Source organism: Acomys russatus, chromosome 7 (genome assembly GCF_903995435.1).
Source record: "Acomys russatus chromosome 7, mAcoRus1.1, whole genome shotgun sequence".
Lineage (NCBI taxonomy): Eukaryota > Metazoa > Chordata > Mammalia > Rodentia > Muridae > Acomys > Acomys russatus.
The window spans coordinates 62,367,283-62,378,475 of NC_067143.1; the positions used below are offsets into that span (position 1 = coordinate 62,367,283).

The window sequence follows — 11,193 nt, forward strand, 5'->3', positions numbered from 1 at the left end:
CTCTCTCTCTCTCTCTCTCTCTCTCTCTCTCTCTCTCTCTCTCTCTGTGTGTGTGTGTGTGTGTATATGTGTGCATGCACACATGTGCATATGCACTCAGGTCATGTGTGTGGTAGTCAGAGGTCAATCTCTGGGAATCCAGTTTTCTCCCTCCACCGTGTGGGTCTTGAGGACTGAACTTAGGTTATCAGGGTTGTCAGTAAGTGCATTTACCCAGTGGGCACCTCAAAGGCCCAAGAATATATTTGCCAAATTTGTCAACCCTCCTACCTGTCTACCTCACTGAGAATGTTCATATTTACACATGCCCACACATGTTCTTCCTCTAAGTTTTAAGGTTCTTTCTGTTCATCCATGGCCACAATTCTGTCTGCTTGTTCATTTTACTCAGCAAAGGAGGTTTCTCCACCTGTGGCCTTTAGAAACAAAAGCAGAGCTTGGGCCATGATCAAGACCAAGGTGAGGCAGTCAGCAATAAAACCAGAGCAGGCATTCGCCTCTTCCGGCAGCCAGCTTCTTCCAGAGTTGAAGACAAAGGAACTTGAGACCACATGAAAGTCTTTGGGTAAAGAGAGGTCTGTGAAGTCATGCTGGTGGCAAACAGGGGTTTCCTCTCCAGTGTGCTGCTGAGCCCAGATTGTTGACAGAGCCTTCTGTTCCCAGTCCTGAGTCCCATCTGCTGATGGAGCCCCAAAAGCACTCTCTACCTGCTCCCTCGAGACTAGGGGGGTCTCAACAGACCTCATGCCCTCAGACCATCCAAAGCAAAAGTCTTCTATGCTTGCAGGCTTAGAGGGGAGAGCTTAGTTTTTCTCCCTATGCAGAAAAGGCAGGAAGTATATTCTTTTGATGTGTTAATGCCAGGGCTTGTCCTATGTCTTAGTAATAAAATACCAGCAAATCAGGGTCTCTCTGTCTCCTTCTCCTTCCCACTACGATGAACAAATATGCGATGGAGAGGCGGGAAAGATGGAGGAGCAGAGTGGTGTGTGCAGAACTAGAGACTTGACAACTATGGTGGGTGTGAGAGGAGGCTGCTGCGGTTGATGGAGGAACAGGTCGTTGCCCAGTCGGGTCAGCAGGATGGTGTGCAGAAGCCTGGAGCTTGAGCAGACTCAGCCCCCAAACAAGCTACCCAGCCGCACAGTCACCCTGCCTCTGAACAGTAAACAGGATGTCCGAGATAAAGAATGGTCCATTTACTGCACTGGACCTCCTCTAGAGACCTCTGTGGAGGCCTTTCTCTTGGAGGCCGTGCTGGTCCACGGCCCACGCTTCGGCAGAGGACCGTGTTGATGTCTGTAGGCCTTACTGCTACTGGAGACCAACTGGAGGACCTTGGCATGTGCTGATACTGGAGACTGGCGTTTGGAGGAATTGCAGGCATCTGAAGGCCTGAGTGGGCCTAGAGGACCGAGTCCTAAGCTCACGTGGATCAGGAAGAGACTTCATTCTTGTAGCCTGATCTGGAAGCTTGGCTTCTTTAGCAGTGACATTCTGCAGAATGAGCCAGGTGGAGAATAAGGCAGACACCATGGTGTCTCTTGTGACCTGACTTCCCAGTGTCAGCTCACACACATGGGGGCGTGTGTGAAGAGCCTCACGGGAAGACACCAGGAAGCCCAGAATTCTCTGACTCTGGGACGTCGGCTCCTTCCATAATGACAAGTTGCCAACCTGAAGAGTTAATTTTTTTCAAAATCTATTTCTAACACATGATCAGCACTTAAGAGACTGGCAGACCACTCAGTACCAGTCACATCCAGGAATTCTGACTGGAGCCGCGAATGCCACTTGAGCAGTGTCTGCGTCAGGTCTTTGTTTCTATAGTCACTCATGCCAACTCTAATGGATCCTCCACAGAAAGAAATAAGCGTAAGGGGTCAGGCCCCTAAGCCCTCCCGTTTTCTATCTTGGACTTCAAAATGACAAGAAAGTCCCTTCAGATTCCCTTTGCCTGGGTTGGTCTTTCTTTTTCTACTGCCCACCCCAAGCCTGCCTCTGGGATCTGAAGGGCAAGTCCCTGAAAACATCACGAAGTTCTGTGCCATCTGGTTTCCTTTGAAGCCAGAGAGGCACTGGCTGGAGATGGAAGGGTAGCCACAGGAGAAGGCTGGAGATTCTTCTCTGCCTGTCTGTGCCTCTGGCATCTGCTGCATCCCTGTCCCAGGCCACAGCTCCTGTCAGGGTGGCTGCTCTGAGAATGGCTCTCACTGGCCCAGAGGTGTTATTTCTTCCCCCAGTTCATGCAGGCCTGCATCACCGCTGATGTTAATTACGTAGCATCCTAAGCTATTGTCTGGAGTCCATGAATTTGCAGGGTATGTTATTGCTCAGCAAGGCTTTCTAAATATTAATTCTCATCAAGGGACACATTTCAAAGCTCATTGTTTCATTTAGGCTCATCAGATCTTTGTCTCCTTCCCTCCCTCCCTCTCTCCCTCCCTCTCTCCCTCCAGGAAGAGGAGTCCAGGAGGGTCGTGAGGTCAGCATCACACTGACTTGTTTTAAAAGCAATGAAAGCAAATTCCTGGTTCTGCTATGCTCCCCCACGAGGTCTGTGTGCTCTCTTTCAAATACTTCTGAATAGAGCTGTTGAACACTTCTCACTTACGAAATTAAAAGTTCACTGTATTTGGGCCTCACATAGACCTACGGAGGCAGACAAAAGCTGTTTCCGTGCTCCTCCCTGGGCAGGAAAAGTGAGGAGGACTGGTTAGAAAGAATGTAGTCATTAAATGGCAGAGCTGGGAGTGGAGCTTAAGGTTCTTTACTCCTAGGTAAGGATTCTCTTCAGAGCCAAAGGACAGGATGATTGACAGCTGATGATGAAGGAAAGACACCAGGAAGGTGGCAGAGTTGCACGGTTCAAATCCTGCTCAGCACAAAACAAGGAAACCCCCAGGCGAGACACAAAGGTGGACCTGGCCATCCTCCGAGGTGTCCACTCTCCAGCTGTAGAGACCCCATTCTCCCAAGCCCGCCCATGTAGAACTCTATCCTGCACCCATTCCTACAGTGGCACGTGGAAAAGCTTTAAACATTTCTTTTACTATAAGCTACTATATAGTGGTTGTTGTTGCTGTTTGTGTTATTTGAAAATACTTTGCAACCAGGCATGGTGGTACATGCCTTGAATCCCAGCACTGGGGAGGCAGAGGCACGTGGGTTGCTGTGAGTTCGAGGTCAGCCTGGTCTACAAAGTGAGTCCAGGATAACCAGGGCTACACAGAGAGACCCTCTCTCAAAAACAAAAAACCAAAAAAAAAAAAAAAAAAAAAGAAAGAAAGAAAAGAAAGAAAGAAAGTACTTTGCAAACTGTCGAGTGTTCTGTAAATGTCTCTTGTGATTTTGAAGTTACGGTGGCAGATTGTTTGAAGTTAACAGTGGTGATAAGGGTGACGGTGGCAGATTGCTTCTGACCTAAGTGTCCATTCAGTCACCGTTTCCTCTCCAATTTGAAAAACTGAAAGAATTCCGGCATGAAACAACTTTAGAGTGCTTTGTGGACTTGAGGCACAGAACCTTACTCATTCCTCTTAAGGTGTAAATAACCTATGCCCATGGTTTCCTTCCTTTCGTGTTGCCCTTTGATACTGCCTTCCTTCCCAAAGCCAAGACACTGGGCAACTCGCAGGCGTACTAATTCACTTCTCTCATCATTGTGACAAAACTGCCCAACAGAACCACGACTTCAGGACGTATTTATTTTGGCTCATGGTTTTCAGAGCATTTTCAGTTCATTGTGGCAAAGGAGTGGGTTCAGTTTGTTATGGGGGAAGCCCAGGACAGGGTTCCTCACGTGGTGGCTAGAGCAAGGAACAGAGGACAGGACCAGAACTAGGGTTTCCCCAAGTTCTACCTGCCCCACCAAGTCACAGCTCCTAGAGGTTCCACAACCTGCCCAAACAGCACTGTGCGCTGGGAAACAGGTGTTCAAACACAAGATGAGCCTGTGGGGGACATTCCAGATCCAAAGGGTGACAGTAGAGGGTTTTATAGTGGTCATCTCTGGGTCACATGAATCCAAGGGAACTTAGCCCAAAGTGGGGGATGGGAGTGGGTGGGTTTGAGGGAGATCAGAAAAATGAGCAACATCCCCAGGTGGCAGAGCAGGATAGTTTTAGAGTTATAGGTGACAGACAGGGCTCTTGGTGCCTCCCTGGTTGGTGCTCTGTGCTCTATGCCAGTCCCCCAATGTGACTGTCCCTCTAGTGTCATGCGGGTTCTGCAGTGCTCTTTGACTTCTGCCTGGTTGGGTATCATGAGTGTACTTCTCAGGGGCCCCTCAGGGACACTCTCTCAAGGCAACTTGTTAGTCCCGAGAACAGGACCTGCTGAAGACAGCAGAGATGTGTAGAGTGTGGCTCAATAGTCCCCAGGTGTCTCTTTTGAGTTCCTTCAACATGTCACAAGCCAACGGTGGTGTTCTGAAGGCGTTCCTGCTCTGAGCTATGACTTATTCTCCACCTTGGAGCATGAGAGCCAAAAGACAGGCTTTTGTAAAATATTGGTCTCTGGGTTCCATTTCAGATCAATTGAATGTAAATGTCAGGCAAAAGATCCAGGCCCTGAGACACTCCCGGGGGATGCCAGGATCCAGCCAGTCAGGAGCACAGGGCCTAGGTGACTGTCAGCAAGAGCTGGGAGATGTAGCTTGTGTACTCCAAAGTCTGTCTTCACATCCGCTGTTACTCTTTACAGAGATGGTCCCTTCTTCCTATGATGAGCCAAGCCAACCATCTACCCCAGTGGTGAGTTCCACCTGCCTTGTCTCCCAGACCCTCTCAGCATCCCTCAGAAAGATGCCCTCTGTCTCTGGGCAAACTCATCATCTGCACACTGGCTTCCCCCAGCCTTAAGACATGCGACTATAATTAGACTCTGGGTCAACCTGTTTGCCCTCTACAACCACAGATGACTCCCCAGGCCACTGAGTACGGTATACAGAGGAAGAAATAAAGCAAATAGGGCCCAGAGTTTCTGAACCTGTGCTTTACGCTGCCTTGCTTATTTAAATCACCTGTTCACTTAAAAGGAAGTTTAAACTAAATTAGTTTGTGTGTGTGTGTGTGTGTGTGTGTGTGTGTGTGTGTGTGTGTGTGTATGGGCAAGTGTGCCACACAGCACAAGTGTGAAGGTCAGAGGAAAACTTGTGGAAGTCAGTTCTCTCTTTCCACCACATGGGCTCCAGGGATAAGCTCAGGCTGCCAGGCTTTGTGGCAAGTGCCTTTACCCTCTGAGCCAGGCCCTCATTAATTTATTATCATCATGTGTGTGCACATACACACAGACATGCACATCCCAAAGTGTACATTTGGCAGTCAGGGGACATATTTATGAAATTAGTTCTCTCCTTTCACCTTTCTGGGTTTGGGAATCGAACTCAGACCATCAGGCTTGTGGGGCAAGTGTTTTTACCCACTAAGCCATTGCATCAGCCTTGTCCACTGGTAAATGGAGTGTTTTTTTGTTTTGTTTTGTTTTTTGTGAGCAGCCTCCTCCCTCTGAATATCTTTAAGGACCACCATCCTTGTAGACACATCACCGTGGAACCTGCAGTGTACCTGTCACGGGCCTAAGAGGCACATTTCTAAAGCACCTCTTCCTGTACCTGTCACTTGAACCCTTTTGACATCTCCGTCTCTCCAAACAATGACCACTTCATATTGCTTTTTCAGCAGCCACACTATGCACTCGGATTGGCCTAGGTGGTACCTAGGGTTCTCTAAACAAGCAACTACTAAGTGTGGGGCTGTAGGTTTAAGTGTCAGCCTTGGTCTGGAGAAGGACGTGGGAAAGCCCCAGTGGACTGCACATATGAGGGTACTGGTTTGCTCTGGACCCGAGCTGCCAGCTGCTCAGATTTATTACCTTCAAGGTAGACGATGATGACGGCCAGTTTCCCACATTTAAACTAAGAAACAAATGCCCCCTTTCCTCTAATAGGTTGCCTGGTACACCATTCCTCCCTAGGAAACCGCTAGATGTGTCTGTGCGGTGGGTGGCTTGGAAGACAGCTCCTCAGTCTTTGTGTCTTTCCTGGAAGAGGCCATCGATCCTAGATCCAGGAGACCACTGTCATTTGGGCTTCCAGCAAACTTATTGGCCAAGCCGGGCAGTGCAAAAAAAAAGCACTGTTCTGTTTTGTTTTATTTGCAGTACTGGGGATTGGACCCAGGACCTCATGCATGCTAGAGAGGTGCTCTGCCACTGTGCTATTGCACCCACCCTTGCACCAAGGTTTGAAACTCACCTAATGTCTTTATTGATGGGCAGGGAGCGTCTATCTCCTTCCCATCATGCAGGGTGAAAATTATGCAAATGAGAGAGGACAGAAAAAAAAAACCCACTGGGCAATTGCTCTTAGCACAGCTCATGTGTCTGAAGGTGAGTCGTGGCCCGTTACAATGCTAATATGCTTACCCTGGGTGATTGAAAATGCTAATGAGACACATGACACATGAAGTTGCAAGCTGGGCTACACATAACATAGCATGCATGAGAAAACATGTGGGTTGTTGTTTTTTTTTTTTTTTTTCCAACTACTAAACCTTTTCCTTGCTCCAGCCTGCTTCCTCCCCAGGAAGTGTATCTTTTCTTAATAATCTGTCTCTGTTTTTGCTATAGCTAGGTTTCTCTGTTCAGTTTCTTGTTCTGGGAACAAAAACCTAGAACCCCACCAGAGGTGTCCTCTGGACCTCCAAATCAGTGTCAAGTCACTTCATGAACTTGTGTTTACTTTGCTGACTGCATCTGGAGGCCACAGTGGGTGACTGGCCCGTGCCACACTTGGGATCAGTGCAGGTATGCTTCCTACAGAAGCCACCTCGTGCTTAAACAATGCACGGTGTATACAAACACACAAATGCAGCTTCATAGCTGACTTAGATATGAAGGCTTAGCTCCGTTTCGAGTCACTGCTTAGGGACCTAGTGCTCCAGGGTACAAGGATGAAGAGCCTTTGAATCCACCACACTCTTTTTTTTTTTTTTTTTTTTAGCTATTGATTAATAAGCAAACAGCTGCTGGGATGGCGTGTGTCCTGCCCAGTTTCCAGGTACTCAGGCAGGCTGTGTGCTGTGGTTTCTGTGAGCCTCTTAGAGAAGCAGAAGGAACATCAGTCTTGGTGAGACTAGGAATACATTTTGCCAACAGAGAGACATACAGGCTCCTCAATGCAGAGTTGCTGGTACCCAGCCATCTGGCATCAAGCATAACAATAGGTGAACCTGCCTACCTGCGTCGCTGGTGGAGCTGAGAGCAGTGAAGCCACGGACAGCACTGAGAACTAACAAAGTCGCAGGCTCTCTTAATAAGAAATAGAGCATAAAGTCTTTTAAAACTATTATTACTTGGGGCTGGAGAGATGGCTCAGCAGTTAAAAGCACTGGCTACTCTTGCAGAGGACACAGGTTCGATTCCCAGCACCCACAGGGCAACTCACAACAGTCTGTAACTCCATTCCTAGGGACTCTTGACTCCCTCTTCTGGCTTTTGTGTACTACATGCAAATGGTATAGACATATATTCATACATACATTCATGCAAAAATCCATGCTTATTAAGTTTTTTTTTAAGAAAAAGATTTTGGGCTGGAGGGATGGCTCAGTGGTTAAGAGCACTGTCTACTCTTCCACAGGTCCTGAGTTCAATTCCCAGCAACCACATGGTGGCCCACAACCATCTGTAATGTGATCTGATGCCTTCTTCTGGTGTGCAGACATACATGCAGGCAGAACATTGTATACATAATAAATAAATATTTTAAAAAAGAAAAAATATATTATTTTCTTTTAAAGATTTATTATATGTGTGTGTGTTTGTGTGAATTTATGTGTCTTGTGTGCTTCCAGGTGCCTGAGGAGTTATGAATAGCTGTGAACCACCCAGTGAGGGTGCAGATGACCCATGCCGTCTGCAACAGCTGTAAGAATTCCTAATTGATAAGCTTCCTCTCAGCCCTTTGTTACTATTTTCAAAAGTAGAAGAGTATACGTAACATTTAGCACCTGGTGTCAGTTACTTTTCTATTGCTGTGATAAAAAAAAAAACTATGACCAAGGTAACTTGTGGACGAGGGGTTTGTTATCTGACATACACTTCCAGAGGGGTGAAAGACCACCAGGGTAGCTTGCAGCACTTGTGGCAGCTAGAGCAGAGGCTGGAGGCTCATATCTTGAACCGTGATCATGAAGAGAAGAGGATGAACAGGAACCGGCACTGGGTCTTTATCCTCTCAAAGCCCCGCCTCCAGTGACGTGATTCCTCCAGCGAGGCCTTGCCTCCTAAGCCTCCTCAAACAGTGCAACCAGTGGGAAATGTGGTATTCAAATGCCCGATATTAGGGTGGGCATCTCATTCAAACCACGAAAGCATCCTAAGTGGCTTTAAATGAGAAATTCAGTGGCATTGAGTGTGCATCCATGTTATGCCGTCATCATCGTCAGAGTCCAGAACTGTTTTCATACTGCAGAAGTGAAGCTATGTGAGACCTCCCCACTTCCTCCCTCCGCCCTCGGTCGACACTTCCTCCGTCTGCCCTGGGACACCACTGGATTCTCTGGCTCTATGAACTTGATTATTCTGGGCACCTTATACAAGGAGAGTTAGAACAGTCTGTCTTTTTTTTTTTTTTTTTTTTAATAAAGATTTATTTATTTATCATATATACACAGTGTTTTGCCTCCATGTACACCAGAAGAGGGCACTAGATCTCATTATAGATGGTTGTGAGCCACCATGTGGGTGCTAGGAATTGAACTTGGGATCTTTGGACGAGCAGCCAGTGCTCTTAACCTCTGAGCCATCTCTCCAGGCCCCCGTCTGTCTTTTTGATAAATTGCCTTGCTTTGTTTGGCATGATGTTCTTAAGGTTCCTAAATCTTATAATAATTCATTTTGTGTATATAGCACGTGTATTGTGGATGATGAACATGGGGTGCGACCATCTGTGAGGTCCTGCTATCAGTCCGTTTGGGTAGATACCTATTCAGAGAGAATTGTTTTATCCTATGGAGGAAGTACATCTGAAAGCATGTATAGTTTTGCAAAATTCTCAGAAGGTGTATTTGAAAGCAGCAAACACCCGCAGGCTGACAATCCAGCTGATTTCATCTTGAAGCCTAACTGGTACAAATGAGAAAGCCCACCCCACAGGGCTTCCGTGAGATCAAGTGCTTCTGTGCTATTCACGGAGCTTTCAGCTAATAGGGGTCCGATTGTGTTCTAGGCTTGCATTTGTGTGGGTCTCCCAATGACGGATCAAGTGTAAGGGATCCACAGTGTAACCCAGGTTTAACCCAGAGCATGGCCCAAGAAAACAACGCTGCACTTCAGGAATGAAACAAAGAGAAGCCTCTTCGGCGAGCGGGGAAAGAACTCCGGGATGCCGGATGTGACCTCCATCTCTTATCTAACCCACAGCCTCCTTCTTCTCACCGGATGGATGTGATGACAGGTGGAAAATACCTCCATGCCTTCCTCCGTGGAGAAAATGAGGACATCTTGTGATGATGGTTTCAACATTTCAGCGGCCATTTGCATCCAACGTTCCACTCAGTCAAGTTTAAGTTCTTCAAAGCAATGTTGCTCAAATGGACTTGCGAGTCTTTGCAATTCGTATCAGCTTCTACAAGAGCCACACTTCCAAGCCAATCAATATGGCATTGAAACTCCTCTCAACTCGATCAACTTCACTGCAGAAAGCTAGCATTCTGCACACACAGAATAACAGAAACTCAAGCACAGGCCTCATACTGTGCTCTGAGAAGCGAGCAGCTGATCCACAATAATTTGGTGTCGGGGACACTTGGAGAGAAAGAGTAGTGTTCCCTACAATGGAGAAAGGGCACACTTTGGGTCAGGGCTATTCAACCCTGACAAAGCTGGGAATGGTTCAGATATGGCGTTGAAGACACTGTCTCATTCACACGCTCATTAATAGTATCACCTTTCATTACTCGGTAACGACAGATAATGAAAATTAATCAAACAAAACCCCCTTTGACATAGTCCTCAAGGGTGATGTCACCAACCTTGAATAGGTGACAGCTCTGCTCTGTATGTACTGTAAATTCCCAGAGGATCTCTCAAACAGATGCCAGGCTCCTATACTTGGAACAGACTAAGGATGCTTACACACTTGTAGAATGTCTGTCCTATACCTGGAATGACTGTTGCTTTAGAGCCCCTTACCTAAGCCTTGCTATGTTCTCAGCTCATAGCCCAGATGTCCACCAACCATTTGCCAGTCCCAAGAGGAGAGTAGATAAACAGCTCCTCCCACTCTGGCTGAGCTCTGCTTTCTCTGTCCTGTCTGAGGTATCTTTTTCTAAACTGCCACATGCTCCTGCCATCTCCTTGTATACAGATGTGTATCATTGTCATCTACAGAGCCAGAATGGCCAACGCAAATTCTCATTAAGAGTTTTTACATCTAGTTGTTAGATCCCCATATGTCTGTTTCATATGTGTCCCCATATGTTAGTGTACATAAGAATCACCAGGAGAGTCGCCCTGGGCCTCTCATAGTGTCCCGTGCTAGAGCAACCCGCGGCCCCGAACCATTGCCTGGCCTCTGCCTGTGGGCTGCTGGCACTGAAGCGGGTCGCACAGTAAGAAAAAAAAAGAAAAAAAAAAAAGAAAAAAAAAAAAAAAAAAAAAAAAAAAAAGAATCACCAGGAGAGGCCAGATGGTGGCTCATAAGGCAAAAACATGCCCAGCGTGGTGGCGCATGCCTTTAATCCCAACACTTGGGAGGCAGAGGCAGGAGGATCGCTGTGAATTCGAGGCCAGTCTGGTCTACAAAGTGAATCCAGGATAGCTGAGGCTACACAGAGAAACCCTGTCTCAAAACAAACAAACAAACAAACAAACAACCCAAGAAACAAAAACAAACAAACAAAAAACCCAACAAAAAGCATGCAAGCCTGACAAGCCCTGACTACCTGAGTTCGATCCCTGGGACCCATTGTAGAAGGCAAGCGCAGACTTCCAAAAGTTGTCCTCTGACCTCTACGTGTGTGCTGTGGCAGGTATGTGCTCAAATTCAGACAATCTCTCTCTCTCTCTCTCTCTCTCTCTCTCTCTCTCTCTCTCTCTCTCTCTCTCTCTCTCTCACACACACACACACCATAATAATAATAATAATAATGTTTTAAAATAATATTGACTTTGTAAATAATAACCATC

General features: G+C 46.9%; 1 pseudogene; it reads left to right on the forward strand.

Annotated features, from left to right (window-relative positions):
- The first annotated feature begins 10,490 nt into the window (after positions 1–10,490).
- LOC127192490 (uncharacterized) lies at positions 10,491–10,619 on the forward strand (annotated as a pseudogene).
- Positions 10,620–11,193: the final 574 nt, after the last annotated feature.